Below are 16,098 nucleotides of genomic sequence, written 5' to 3' on the forward strand. Positions count from 1 at the left end.
GTACGTGGTCAATCAGCCAGGATGGTTGAAGAAATAGCTCAGACTCATACAAGAAGGAACCTGTCCCAGCCTAGGGTGATGTGATGCACAAACATCCTCAATGGCTAAGGGACGGAAACGTGACAATATGACTTGCAGAAGGCATTTTTATAGCAAGGATAGCACAACTCTTATACCGTGTAATAGGACACTGGGAAAACGTTGGCCCCTATAGCTTCTTGTGAAATAGAAGAGACAAATAATTTAATTCAGGCATGAAAGCCTAAAATACTTTTTTAAAGGTATAAAGACTCAGGCTACAGATGAGACTTGCCTCTAGCTATCCCTGGTTTGAAGACTGTATTGATTCCTAATTAAGTAGGAGTATTATGCCACGATACCTACAATATTTAGACCTAAATTAATCAATTAATTAACCAGTAGAGACTTTACTGCTATCTTTTTTTGAAGGGCTTTCTTGAATAATTATTTTCACTCTTTTCTTTACTGTCAAATTATAGAAGCACTCTTCACTGCTGCCACCAGCAGCACCACCAATACCATGTATGCCAGTTCAAAACTTTTGTTCAATCTTGGTGCCCAAATGTACAGACTGATTGAGCCAGTTTATCTACAGTTGCACACATGGACCCAAAAGAGGCCACAGCTTTTTTCAGTTGTCAAATATCCTAGTCTTAGAGAATAGATCCTAAACAGAATTTATCCTCTTGGGGTCAGCCTGGGGTAAAAAAAAAAAAAAAAAAAAAAAACCTCACATTGTCATTGACTTTCACTTGGTGCGTAAATAAGAACGAGGCGTGCTATTTCCTCCCTACCTGTTATCCCCCATCCCTTTGCTCCCTCTCTTCCCAGCTTGCTCTTTCTACTGCATTAGGTTAATAGATTGTTATTTTCATGAAAGCAAACCTGCTCAAAGCTTCAAAAATCTTGCAAGAAATTGTTATTGTGATTCAATCTTTCAAACTTTGCCATGTTAATAATTTCTTTAGATTCATAAAGAGCTTACTGGAACCAGCATTGGAATTAATTGAATTTGTAGTCTCACCAAACAGAGCCAGTAACTCTATTATTAGTATTAAGATAATTACAGCAGGTTTTTTTTGTTTGTTTGTTTGTTTGCAGTACGCGGGCCTCTCACTGTTGTGGCCTCTCCCGTTGCGGAGCACAGGCTCTGGACGCGCAGGCTCAGCGGCCACGGCTCACGGGCCCAGCCGCTCCATGGCATGTGGGATCTTCCCTGACCGGAGCACGAACCCATGTCCCCTGCATTGGCAGGCGGACTCTCAACCACTCCGCCACCAGGGAAGCCCCTATAGCAGGTTTTGATATTTTTGCATTCTTTATATTAAAGGGGCAGTGTCAAATTAAGCACAAAGCAGCCTCAATTCTATCCTTATGTCCTCATTCATAGTTCCTCCTGTGACTCAATCAAAAGCAGGATATAAACCATGTATTTATTTAATGTCTATTATCTTTGTTACTAATAGCTCTAAATTAGTAACAACTAAGTCTTCTCATTCCATAGTTTATTTTTAGGCATTTTTGTTTCCTATTAAAATTACACTCTTTATTGAGGCCTTACTTTTTGTGTCTTGGTTCATTTTCCCTTAGCAATATTTTCCAACTGAGCTTCCTTTCCAGATTCTACGTCTTTACACAGTTTAGCTTCACAATCTGGTAGAAATATTAACTTCTAAATGCTAGGGACAGCTTGCACTGATATTTCTACTGCAGGATATAACAGAATGGGCTCAGAGCCAAGAGACCTGAGTTCTCGTACTTGTGTGATTCCTCAGCATCAGTTTTTCCTTTGTTTCAAAACAACAACAAAAAGAGGAAAGATGATTTTTACTACCACTATCATCTTTAAACTTTTTCCGAGTCTCTACTTTTTTATGTTGTAATTGAATGATGTTATAAAAGACCTATAAATACCTCTCTCACTAGTGAATCATAAATAGTTCTTTTTTTAAATTTATTGTACTCCTTACTATAGCTTTATGAGAATGAGAAAGTCTTTACACAATTGCTTGTTATCTAGCATAATGCCATTTGGTAAAGATTTTTGCCTTAGAATCTGAGACTCTGTGTGTGTGTGTGTGTGTGTGTCTGTGTGTGTGTGTGTGTGTGTGTTGTATGGAATATGTGTACGTATGACAGGTATAGATTTATAGGTACGTTGGGGAAGATGGTAATAGTGAGGACAACAGGAGTACTATTTCTGACCATTTTGTTTAACCACTACCATCCTGAGTTTCGACAGATTTTAAAAATATCAAGGAGATACAGTTATATGCCTTGAGAATCAAAACTATGTCCCATTCTTTATGGTGCTCCTAGATGGTAAATAATCATATAAACAAGCCAGTTTTAGCAATCATTTTGATCATGAACTGTTATAGTGAGCATCTGTTAAGGGATCAGCCTTGGCAGTAGGTGTTATATTTAAGTCATAGTTCCTTACCCTTGAGAAGTTAATACTCCAGTTGAGGAGATACAGAATCATAGAATGTTAGGGTTGGGAGGATTAGCAAAGTTACTTTAGTCAAACCTCGATCCCATGAAATCATTATAATCAATTCTTTAACTCAAAAGAGATAATCTTATAAAGGAAAATCCAGGCACACTGCACAAGGCAGCGCAGATTAGGAGAATGGCCATTTATTCCCTCTCTCCATCATTCAACCAGCTCTGTACTAAGCTTATTAGTGAGGTTTATAAAAATAAGAAAATAATATCCAGGACTTCCCTGGTGGTGCAGTGGTTAAGAATCCACCTGCCAATGCAGGGAATACGGGTTCAATCCCTGGTGCGGGAAGATCCCACATGCCACAGTGCAACTAAGCCCGTGCACCACAACTACTGAGCCTGTGCTCTAGAGCCCGCAAGCCGCAACTACTGAGCCCACATGCCACAACTACTGAAGCCCATACTCCCTAGAGCCCGTGCTCCGCAACAAGAGAAGCCACCACAATGAGAAGCCCGTGCGCCTCAACAAAGAATAGCCCCCGCTCACTGCAACTAGAGAAAACCCGTGCACAGCAACAAAGACCCAACACAGCCAAATAATAATAATAAAATAATAAATTATAAAAAGAAAATAATATCCATACGATAACCCCACTGAATATAAAAGATGGAGCTGATATGCACTGATAAAACACATCCCCCTACACTTCCATTCTCTCAAAAAGCCGAAGAAAATCCGTTTCTATGATAGATTGATTTGTTATGAAGACCAGGTTGAGGAGGCAAGGGTGACTGTGTCGCTTAGAGAAACCACCCCCTTAGCTGAGTAATTCCACGTAGTTGCCCTCCCTCTAGTGGTCAAAGTAGAGATGGCAGCTCTCTGTTTCAGTCTGGATGGAAGAAGGAATAGGGTTACCCAACCCCCAAAGTTTTGACTGTTTCAGAACCTCAGTGCTAAGTTATAGAACAAGTTGCCTTACAAAGATTTCTTCTTAATTAGAACATCTTGCTTGTTTATACTGATCATGGCATTTACAAAAGACCATATGTCTTTGAGATGCTGCTTGGCAAGACTTTTCCAATGTTTACCAAATCTATTTTGTATCCCATGCTAATAATAGTCCAGTGGGTCCCCAGGCAGAGAGATGGAGACTGAGGACTTCTTGTCTCTTCTGTTACTCAGTATTCTGCCTTCGTGATGTGAAAGACCTCTTAGTTCCTGTGAAAGGACTAAAAGAGCTCAAAGTTTCCCAAATGCTGTTATTTTGGGAAACGTTTATTTCAAGAGCTAAATTGTAATCTTTTGACAAGTCAACATTGAGCAATGCTCTGTGCTTTGTTACACACACTTTAAATTATTCCTTTTAAAAGAAACTTGCAAATGAGTGGTAAACCATTTTCTATAGTATCCATAGTATAATTCTATCCTCTAGAGCCACAGCATTTTAGTTTAGGAAGGGAACAGCAGAGGTACGTTCCAATTTGAGAGGCCGGAGCTGATGCCCAGTGTTGGCGATAACTGGCTCACGGTCACACGGCTAAATTCTCCCCACTGTAACACCCTGACCATGCTGTGTAATTAAAAATAAACTGAGAGTGAGTGGCTGCACCTACATTATCTATCACCGACATAACATCATCAAACAAGTAATCAATTTGTTTTTTTGTTGACATAGCAAGAAATAACATGCTCAGGTTATGTCTTCTGATTCTGGTAATCCAGAAGACTCAGCTCCTGTTATTATTCATCTGGCACAAAGCTATATGGCAATTTACACAGGGATCTGGGAATTAACCGGTTAGGTTCAGTACTGCGCATCATCAAGATCTGCTTAATTTACGTGAGTCTTTGAAAGTCCATCAGACATCTGTTGTGTGCAGAATACATGTCTGATACTAAACTTTTCTTCCTTTAAATTGTTGTGAACATGTAAGGAAGCCTTAAGAATTTTTGTTTTCTTAACTGTGATAGCTCTCAGTGGCATAATCCTTCTTAGTAGCATATTTTATATACTTGGAATGACTATTACCAGGTAGTTCTCCCTGCTTGGGAAATGTGGAAATATAGCAACTATTTGTAAAGAGGTTTGAAATAGCTCACAGAAATGAAAAATGATCATTGAAAATAGCACAAATTGACGGCTTAACATGTGACAGCCGGTATTCCAAATGCCTTATCTCTATTAACTCATTTATTGCATACAATAACCTTATAATGTAACTACCACTGACATCACCCTTCAAAAGAAATGTTCACTTTCGTTAAGCTATCTCCAAATTTTTTTCACACACGATCTAATTGTGATAACATTCTTCTGAGACTACTAAATGCTTCATTTTCTATTTTCTTTATAAAACCTATATTATACTCCTTTTGACACAACACATGCTTTAATTTTTTTTAATATCTGTTGATGCCTTGAATTCCTTGAGCGCAGGGTCTGTGCTTTGTTTCTTTGAATTTTCTTGTTATAAATAACTTTATTACATGCAGTGGGTGGATTTTCTGAATAGAATTTGTTTCTTTATATGTAAATTCCCTACTGAAGTTTCATGAATCAAATGAAAAAGTCTGCAACACAAAGATCCCTTATTTCCCAAAGAGGAAAAGCAGAATTTCAGAGAAAGTTTATGAAACAGCAATTAAATTTAACTCAGAGTGTAGAACCATTTTCTTCAACTCTAAAAGTACTCTGGAATTAGTCAGCACTAAGCGGAAAGCAGTTGGAGAAAGTTCTTCTCTGATGTGACTATGTATCCTTTGGAGACAAAAAAAGTCACAGAACATGTGCTGGTGCCAGAAAACTTAACAAGAGTGAACAGTGGTGGTGAGTCAGCACATAAGGGGCAGAGTTGTAACTCTAGGAAATCTGAATTGAAGCCAAGCTTAGAGGTGTGATATATGTGTCAGGTTTCAGGGAACACCAAGACAACCTCTCCCAAGACACAAAATACTTTGCATAAAATAACAGGCCACACACACTATGAGGTTATTGTTATTTTTAAATCAGTTCGCCAAAACTTGAACTTATGTTTCCCCCAAAGCACAGGCACATACCTACACACATACTTGTGCTTCTTTATATTCATGATTTCGACAGTTTACATATCGTGTTTTGGGAAGGGGGGAAAATTATTTTACATTATACAGCTGGCTGTGTCTATATGATTTCAAAACCCAGTTGAAAATGGGGGAAAACATTCAGTCTAGTAAAAAAATCATTTTATTCCTAAGTATATTTGTGTCTTGCACAAATGAAACTTTTTGAGCAACTTCTTCAAGACAGCCCTTGGTTGGAAACCATCAAGGAAGCAAAGTTCTGCCTCTTAAGATGTTCTTTTTTTTTTTTTTTTTTGCGGTACGCAGACCTCTCACTGTTGTGGCCTCTCCCGTTGCAGAGCACAGGCTCTGGACGCGCAGGCTCAGTGGCCATGGCTCACGGGCCTAGCCACTCCACGGCATGTGGGATCTTCCTGGACCGGGGCACGAACCCATGTCCCCTGCATCGGCAGGCGGACTCTCAACCACTGCACCGCCAGGGAAGCCCTCTTAAGATGTTTATAGCCTAGGAATACTGGGAGATAAACACCAAGGCACAGTAAGAGTAACTGGCAGTATATGGTGATGGCCTCGAGGAGTCATGGGATAGCTATGGGAGTGAGAAGAAGGGAGACAGTGTCTCCAGCTGCAAGAATCCAGAAGGATTTCATAGAGAGGGTGAACTACTAGCTGATCATTGAAGAATCGTTAGAAATTTAAATAGGCGGAGCTGGGAGAAGACCTTCTAAGTAGAGTTAACCACAGAGCAAAGACAAGGAGAGGAGAATGCTCAGGGCATAGACAGGAAAATCATCACACTTGAGAGAGAGTGGTGGGATGTGGGCATGAAAAAGTAACTTTAGAGTCAGGCTAAATTTTTCTATCAATTTTTATAGTGTTCTGTAGCCACAGCTGAAAACTCCTAAGAGCAAAGTCACAGTGCAAGGCCAGGCCCAGAAAGGAGCCCACATGCAACAGACGTTCAAATCATTTGGAGAGCGAGAGGCAGAACAAAGAAAAAGGAACCTTTCCAAACAAGTTAAAGCTCTGGGGACGTTAATACAAACAAGGCAATTAGGACAAATGTCGCTTAAGAGCCTTGTCTCTGTCTCTGGAGACATAGCAAGAAGACTCAGCTAATGATACCAATGTGAACTTTAAAAAATTGGATGTGGGCATTTTAAATGGTGAAACTTTAACTCTGGAACTATCTCTAAATGACTGTAACTTTATTGGTCCTTAGGGCACAAGGTCAAGACTCAATAATTCTATCTAGTCCTCTACAATTATAAAGAATATGCTTGTTATTTAGTGATGTAGATTAACTTTGAGTGCACACACCCAGTAGCTGACAGACAATGAGAGCATCTTCCACTAATCAAAGAAACACAATATTGGTCAACACAGTTCTGGAAGTTTTAGCCATGGCAATCAGGGAAGAAAAAGGAATAAAGGGAATCCAAATCGGAAAACAAGTAAAACAGTCACTGTTTGCAGATGACATGATACTATACATAAAGAATCCTAAAGATGCTACCAGAAAACTACTAGAGCTAATCAATGAATTTGGTAAAGTAGCAGGATACAAAATTAATGCACAGAAATCTCTTGCATTCCTATACACTAATGATGAAACATCTGAAAGAGAAATTAAGGAAACACTCCCATTTACCACTGCAACAAAAAGAATAAAATACCTATAGGCAAAGAATAAAAGACCTGTATGCAGAAAACTATAAGACACTGATGAAAGAAATTAAAGATGATACAAAGTGATGGAGAGATATACCATGTTCTTGGATTGGAAGAATCAACACTGTGAAAACGACTATAATACCGAAAGCAATCTACAGATTCAATGCAATCCCTATCAAATTACCAATGGCATTTTTTAAGGAACTAGAACAAAAAATCTTTAAATTTGTATGGAGACACAAAAGCCAAAGCAGTCTTGAGGGAAAAAACTGGAGCTGGAGGAATCAGACTCCCTGACTTCAGACTATACTACAAAGCTACAGTAATCAAGACAATATGGTACTGGCACAAAACCAGAAATATAGATCAATGGAACAGGATAGAAAGCCCAGACATAAACCCACACACATATGGTCACCTTATCTTTGATAAGGGAGGCAAGAATATACACAGGAGAAAAGACAGCCTCTTCAATAAGTGATGCTGGGAAAACTGGACAGCTACATGTAAAAGAATGAAATTAGAACACTCCCTAACACCATACACAAAAATAAACTCAAAATGGGTTAAAGATCTAAATGTAAGACAAGACACTATAAAACTCTCAGAGGAAAACATAGGAAGAACACTCTTTGACATAAATCACAGCAAGATCTTTTTTGATCCACCTCCTAGAGTAATGGAAATAAAAACAAAAACAAACAAAAGGGACCTAATGAAACTTAAAAGCTTTGGCACAGCAAAGGAAACCATAAACAAGACAAAGAGACAACCCTCAGAATGGGAGAAAATATTTGCAAACGAATCAATGGACAAAGGATTAATCTCCAAAATATATAAACAGCTCATGCAGCTCAATATTAAAGAAACAAACAACCCAATCCAAAAATGGGCAGAAGACCTAAATAGATATTTCTCCAAAGAAGACATACAGATGGCCAAGAAGCCCATGAAAAGCTGCTCAACATCACTAATTATTAGAGAAATGCAAATCAAAACTAAAATGAGGTATCACCTCACACCAGTCAGAATGGCCATCATCAAAAAATCTACAAACAATAAATGCTAGAGAGGGTGTGGAGAAAAGGGAACCCTCTTGCACTGTTGGTGGGAATGTAAATTGATACAGCCACTACAGAGAACAGTATGGAGGTTCCTTAACAAACTAAAAATAGGACTACCATATGACCCAGCATATGGCATACGGGCATATATGGCATATATGGGCATATACCTTGAGAAAACCACAATTCAAAAAGAGTCATGTATTACAATGTTCATTACAGCACTATTTACAATAGCCAGGACATGGAAGCAACCTATGTGTTCACATATATACAATGGAATATTACTCAACCATAAAAAGAAACGAAATTGAGTTATTTGTAGTGAGGTGGATGGACCCAGAGTCTGTCATACAGAGTGAAGTAAGTCAGAAAGAGAAAAACAAATACCATATGCTAACACATATACATGGAATCTAAAAAGAAAAAAAATGGTTCTGATGAACCTAGGGGCAGGACAGGAATAAAGATGCAGACGTAGAGAATGGACTTGAGGACACAGGGAAGGGGAAGGGTAAGCTGGGATGAAGTGAGAGAGTAGCACTGACATATATACACTACCAAATGTAAAACAGATAGCTAGTGGGAAGCAGCCGCGTAGCACAGGGAGATCAGCTTGGTGCTTTGCAACTACCTAGAGGGGTGGGATAGGGAGGGTGGGAGGAAATGCAAGAGGGAGGGGATATGGGGATATATGTATACATATCGCTGATTCACTTTGTTATACAGAAGAAACTAAAACAACATTGTAAAGCAATTATACTCCATTAAAAATGTTTAAATAAATAACCACAATATTGGAATGAGGGATTCATTCCTTTCCTAGAAAAAAAAGAAAAGTTTGTTTTTCACCTGACTTTTAAATGACTTAATTAGAGAAACACACCCTCCACCACCACCAAAAAAATAAACTAACAGTGAGAGGCCTGCGTACCGCAAAAAAAAAAAAAAAATTTGATCTGCGTGTACATTCCCGTACTGCTGCCTTTGATTTTGTATCTGTGTGGTCAGCATTCACATTCATTTATAAAGCTCATAGCTTTGATCATCCACTATGTGCCAGGTATTCAATCTAGTTATTATTTCTCTATTATTTTTCAACCCCAAATTCTGCAGATTTTTTTTTTTTTTTCCGGTACGCAGGCCTCTCACTGTTGTGGCCTCTCCTGTTGCGGAGCACAGGCTCCGGACGCGCAGGCCCAGCGGCCATGGCTCACGGGCCCAGCCGCTCCACGGCACGTGGGATCTTCCCGAACTGGGGCACGAACCCGTGTCCCCTGCATCCGCAGGCGGACTCTCAACCACTGCGCCACCAGGGAAGCCCTCTGCAGATATTTTTATTGACGTAATCTGCAATTTAATTTTCAGATGATCCAAGATGACACATTTTAATCAAAGAAACACTTGATAGAGGAATGGCTGGAGAATGAGAAGAAGAGGCAGGTATACTAAGATATGAGAAGAATGGCTATGCCACCATTTTATACACAAGGGTAGTATTACCTTTTTAACAGAACTGCTCAAAAGCACTGAATTTTGTCCCCTGGATTTTAGCTTTAAACACACAATTATCTCTAGTGAGCATCAGTTAAAGTACTCATCTAATTATGATTTTCTATTCAAGTAATCATTATATTGCCAAGGATAATACTGGGCTAGCCTGAATTATCTGCCGTCAAGAGAGGAAACAAAGCACTACCTTTCTTGCATCTACACAGAACGCAGTAGAATAGAGATCTAGCACTGAGCTGCTTGGTTTACTGATTAATGTAGGAACCACATAAAAGAAAGGTAAGATGGTTCTCTGCCCAGATAAAATAAACTGATGACTCCCTACCTTTCTCCTTTACAATCTCAGAGCTAATACTCACCCTAGCCAAGTGTGTTAGTAAATACATAATTAATGTGTTAACTATCCTTATAGTCTTGTTCTCATAAAAAGAGAAAACTGATCCAAAAAACTGAACAATCCCAGTTTTTTAATATTTATTTCCAAAAGACAAAATCAAGAATTAGATATAATCAAGGAAAAATGGATAGGTTTCATACGGCCAAGAAAGTGTAGAGCTATAGATGGCCAGTGATTTTTAAATGTTATTAGTAACTGTTAACAAAAGTTACTGAATGCCTACCATACATGGTATTGGGGAAAAAACATATTTACGTAGTTGTTCAGCAAATGTATATTGACAGTCAATTATATTCCAGACTCTGCTGTGCTAGAGGCTGGGGAGATGGGAGACAATCTTTAATTCTGAAAGGATTTCAAGCTGATTGGAGATGGAATACAGACCCCATCCCAATTAACAGAGGAGAGAGACAGACAATAAAACTTTGGGATTTCTGAGGAAGTATTCCAAGGTCCACAGGCTGAGAACAATTTCGTGTGCAAAATGAGACTAGACCTCAATGGGTGGGCGAAAAAGACCTTGCTCTACTCCAACTCCCTCCATCTGCTCTCTACTTCCCCACAAAAATGAAATATGCTCTTCCTTGAATTTTGTTTTCACCATGTGATGGATTTCAAGGTTCTTCTCCAATTGTCCCCACACTCTGTGGCAGGGAGACCTGAGCCATGCTGAAGGAAAAAACAAATGAGAAACTGACCAGTGAGTCAAAAATGGAAGAGAAAGGCTTTTGAGGACTACCATCTGCTCACCCACCCAAACCCAAGAATTTTTGGATGAAAATGAAGAAGAAATGAGTAAACAAGCAAACCTAAATGGTTTATAAAGCTACATCTTGAGGGCAAGAATAGGCATCTATGCAATTTGGGATTGCAACGAAAGTCAAAATACAAATTGCAAAACAATTAAAAAATACAAATTGCAAAACCTCAGGATAAAGGTTGAAACCCCGGTGCAAACTTTCCAACCACAGCAAAGAAAAAAATAATAAAAGAATTATGAAAGAGACAAAAGAATTTAAGACACAGGCAAAGTAAATGTTAAATGCTAGAGGAAATGGAAAATTTAAGAGGAAGCACAGTGAAATCTGTGGGACGATCTAAACACCGACTCATAACCCTCCCAACTTTTCTGAGAAAATCTTAAGAAAAATAATCAACATTCATCAACTCAGAGCCTAGGAAAGCAATGCTTGTGGCCCACCAATAGGCCAAAGAGCAAGAACATTTCGGATTTAAAGGGCCCAAATCCACCATGAAGACTTTGAATAAAAAGCAGAATTCAAATCAAAAGTAGAAGTAAGCAGCGAAACGGGGCCACCACTGTCAACTCAACTATATATTTTCAAGTGTTAAAAATAGCAAGGGGAAGGATATAGTCTCAAAAACTTTTCTTTTAATGGAAGCAAATGCCAACTGAATTCAAAATAACAAATTCCAACAAAAAAAGGAAAACACAATCTGCTGATTCAAATATAATTCATTAGTAAAAATAAGGTTGTTGAGGAGTAGAGTACTCTGGAAACCCCTGAGCAAAAGTGGAGACTAAACAGATAGCAGGCCATTGGAGGGTAATGATTTTCTGATAGTGGTAAAGAGAATTACAGGTACTTAAGGGGGCATACATAGAGTAGAGGGATCTGTAATATATCCTCAGCCTTAGAACTATGATTGTTATGGGGGGATAGTTTTTTCAGGTTGATTCATATTCTCTCTCCCTCTCTAACCCTCTCTCTCTCTCTCTCTCACAAACACACAAACACACACACACACACACACACACACACATAAACCCTGGTACTCAATCTTCCCCCTTTTTTTTCTTCAACAAATTCACTTGTCTTGCCCATTACCACTTCTATACCAAATGTTTCCTGATAATGACATTGTATTTTAGCAAACCCTAATGTTCCTTGCAAAATTATTTGATTAGTTCCTTAACAAACAGCTAGGTCCAGAGGGTATGACACATGGGACAGATAAGTTCTGTGAGAGAAGGCGAAAAAGAGGAAAATGTGAAGTATTTTCAACACCTACAGTATAGTCCCTGCTTTTCTTAGCCCTGTTCAGTAGAATCACAGAGGTGTGATTGCCCCAGGTTTGACCTTGTTTGGGTCCTGAGCCAGTTCTGACAAGGAGAGGAGGCATATTAGGTGGGGGATCCCTCCGGTAGGGTTACCACTAGAATCAGTTAACCTGCTGTAGAGGATAAACCTAAACAGGCTTCTGATCCACGAGCAATAACAAGGATTTGAAAACAGTGATGTCTGTCTCTCTGAAACACTGTATTCCCACTTGTTCTGAGTCTAACTAAGAACAGCAATACAGAAAACCTTCCCAGACACAATGGACCCTTGCTGCCACAGTGGCTCAAAGTCTTTCCACATTAGGCTTTGAATCCATGTCTCTCTACCTTCCCCCATGGATTTTCATATATCCCTTCCTACTCCATGCTCCTACCCCTCTCCTTGCATGCTTCAGTACTGCATAACCCTCTCTCAAATGCACATGCCCAGTTAGGTATTTTCCTTTGCCTAACTGCCCCTCCCTCATCTGCTTGATGAAGCTCAAATCCCTTGCCCAACACTCTACACTCCTCAATGAAAAGTGAGAGGAAAGAATTCAAATACTCACAAGAATAGAAATACATTAGCTGAAATTCACACAGTCTCATATCAGGTCATCCTCTGAGACCTGGCTGTGGGGAAAGGAAAGTAAGTCGATGAACGTCCTGTGTGCTTAAAGAGTGGGATGGATAATTTGCACATCGCCTACCACAGAATCACAGTCACTCCTGCACTTGATCGCAGACATCACCAAGGCAACTTGACAAAAAGGCACAAGACCTGGACTGGCTTGCTTTCTCATCTCAGCTCTGAACTACTATGCAACTTCACATCCATGAGCCTCCATTTCCCAATCTGCGAAATAAGAGCTTAGAAAAGATGATCTCTACCGTCTTTTCCATTATTTAAAAAACCTGCAATTCTAAAAGATGAAGATAGAACACTTCCTAACACCATACACAAAAATAAACTCAAAATGGATTAAAGACCTAAATGTAAGCCCAGACACTATCAAACCCTTAGAGGAAAACATAGGCAGAATACTCTCTGACATAAATCACAGCAAGATCCTTTTTGACCCACCTCCTCGAGAAATGGAAATAAAAACAAAAATAAACAAATGGGACCTAATGAAACTTAAAAGTTTTTGCACAGCAAAGGAAACCATAAACAAGGTGAAAAGACAACCCTCAGAATGGGAGAAAATATTTGCAAATGAAGCAACTGACAAAGGATTAATCTCCAAAATTTACAAGCAGCTCATGCAGCTCAATATCAAAGAAACAAACAACCCAATCCAAAAATGGGCAGAAGACCTAAATAAACATTTCTCCAAAGAAGACATACAGATGGCCAAGAAGCACATGAAAGGATGCTCAACATCACTAATCATTAGAGAAATGCAAATCAAAACTACAATGAGGTATCACCTCACATGGGTCAGAATGGCCATCATCAAAAAATCTACAAGCAATAAATGCTGGAGAGGGTGTGGAGAAAAGGGAACCCTCTTGCACTGTTGGTGGGAATGTAAATTGATACAGCCACTATGGAGAACAGTATGGAGGTTCCTTAAAAACCTAAAAAAAGAACTACCATATGACCCAGCAATCCCACTACTGGGCATATACTCTGAGAAAAACATAATTCAAAAAGAGTCATGTACCACCATGTTCACTGCAGCACTATTTACAATAGCCAGTACATGGAAGCAACCTAAGTGTCCATCAACAGATGAATGGATAAAGAAGATGTGGCACATATATACAATGGAATATTACTCAGCCATAAAAAGAAACGAAATTGAGCTATTTGTAATGAGGTGGATGGACCTAGAGTCTGTCATACAGAGTGAAGTAAGTCAGAAAGAGAAAACAAATACCGTATGCTGACACATATATATGGAATCTAAATAAATGGTTCTGATGAACCTAGGGGCAGGACAGGAATAAAGATGCAGACATATAGAACGGACTTGAGGACACAGGAAGGAGGAAGGGTAAGCTGGGACGAAGTGAGAGAGTAACACTGACATATATACACTACCAAATGTAAATAGATAGCTAGTGGGAAGCAGCTGCATAGCACAGGGAGATCAGCTCTGTGCTTTGCGACCACCTAGAGGGGTGGGATAAGGAGGGTGGGAGGGAGATGCAAGAGGGAGGGGATATGGGGATATATGTATGCATATAGCTGATTCACTTTGTTATACAGCAGAAACTGACACAACATTGTAAAGCAATTATACTCCAATAAAGATGTTAAATAAATTACTTAATTAATGAGTTAAATAAAATTTTTAACATAACAAAAACCTACAATTCTGCTGATTGTTTAGAGGAAGAGACAATAAATTTGCCTAGAGCCTTTGAGGTCACTGTGAAGGAGGAATGCACCATTTAGTACATGAAGATAGCAATTTATCTTATTTTATTTATTATTTATAAATTTATTTTTATTAAAAATGCCCTATTAACATTTCCTGGAAGACCTAAGAGTGCTCTTCAAATATGTGGGAGGCTCTCACATGGGTGCTGTCTTCCTCAAATAGAACTGTTTTATATATAATCCCATAAGGCAGGACTGAAACTGATGGGTAGAAGACAGACTTAAGTTTAATATAGAATAAATGTTTTATTCATTTCGGGATGGTCCAGATACAGAATCAACTAAAAGAATTCCACAAACGCATCACTTTATCCCAAGGAGATCTCTGAGAATGGAGAATGGAGTCAAACACTCTGCAAGTATTATTTGATGATTGCTCTTACACTGACTTTCTTGGATAAAGGATCCTTCCCAATGCTTCTTACTGCTGCCTGCCTCAGCCAACATCCTGTCCAACAGAAGGGCTTTTTAGCTCTCAGATCAAAGCCTCCCTGTGTGCAAAGTGCCCATTGTTCATTAGTGAAATGTGACTTGCACCTGCTCCGCTGAGGTGTACTGCTTTCACTGCATCCCTCTCGGTTTCAGCAGGCTGTAGCAAGATCACAGGGCCAGTCACTTTGGTGACGAAGGAAGCCACGCTCTGCCAGTCAAAAGCTGGACCAGCTGTGCTGGGCCTGTGTGAACCAGGTGCCTCCTGCTTCCCCAGGAACCTGCTGCCAAGCCTTGGCAGCTGGGTGGACCAGCAGCTGCTCCTCTAGCTTCAGTCTTGCTCTCTCTCTCCTCCTCAGTCTGAGAATCCAAGTGCAGTCCCCGGGGAGGCCCATCACAAAGAGGAGGAAAGAGAACTTTGAAAGAGGGAGATACAAGGGCGATGATTACAGCCGGTTGACTGAAGGCATGAAAAGCAGGAAACACAGTCAACATGAGAACTATGACAAACTTCAACCAGTCTAAGCGTCTCATATTCTGAACAGCGTCATCCTTACGATGGGAGAAATACACAACAGAAAGGCAGAGATCACAGTGAGAAAATAAACTGTTTATTAATAACATCATTGACATTACTATTCAGCATAGCTTTTAAATCCATGCCAGTACTGACCCCCAATAAAACAACTGATCATGATAAAAAACTAAGAGCCTCAATTTAGATTATCAAGCAGTGCCCTCTGCCCTGCAAGGATACTCATTTTCAGGATGCTTCATGAAATAATATGGACAACAGCAGCAGGGAATAAGATTTCCATTGGTTCCTGTGAGCTTGCCTTGGTTATAGGTTCACTCAGTGTCATGACTCAGGAAACACTATTAAGCTATAACTAAATTGTATGGATTTGAGTTGTGAATTGCATGTTGTCTGTCCTTTTCTAGAAAGTATTTAAGCACCACCAAACCACTCAGCCAAGGGAGTGACTTCCTCCCCTAAAATGCTCTTCCTTGCACATTGCCCTTGGAGATGTGGCAAAGGGC

This window comes from Globicephala melas, chromosome 11 (genome assembly GCF_963455315.2).
Source record: "Globicephala melas chromosome 11, mGloMel1.2, whole genome shotgun sequence".
NCBI classification, from domain to species: Eukaryota; Metazoa; Chordata; class Mammalia; order Artiodactyla; family Delphinidae; genus Globicephala; species Globicephala melas.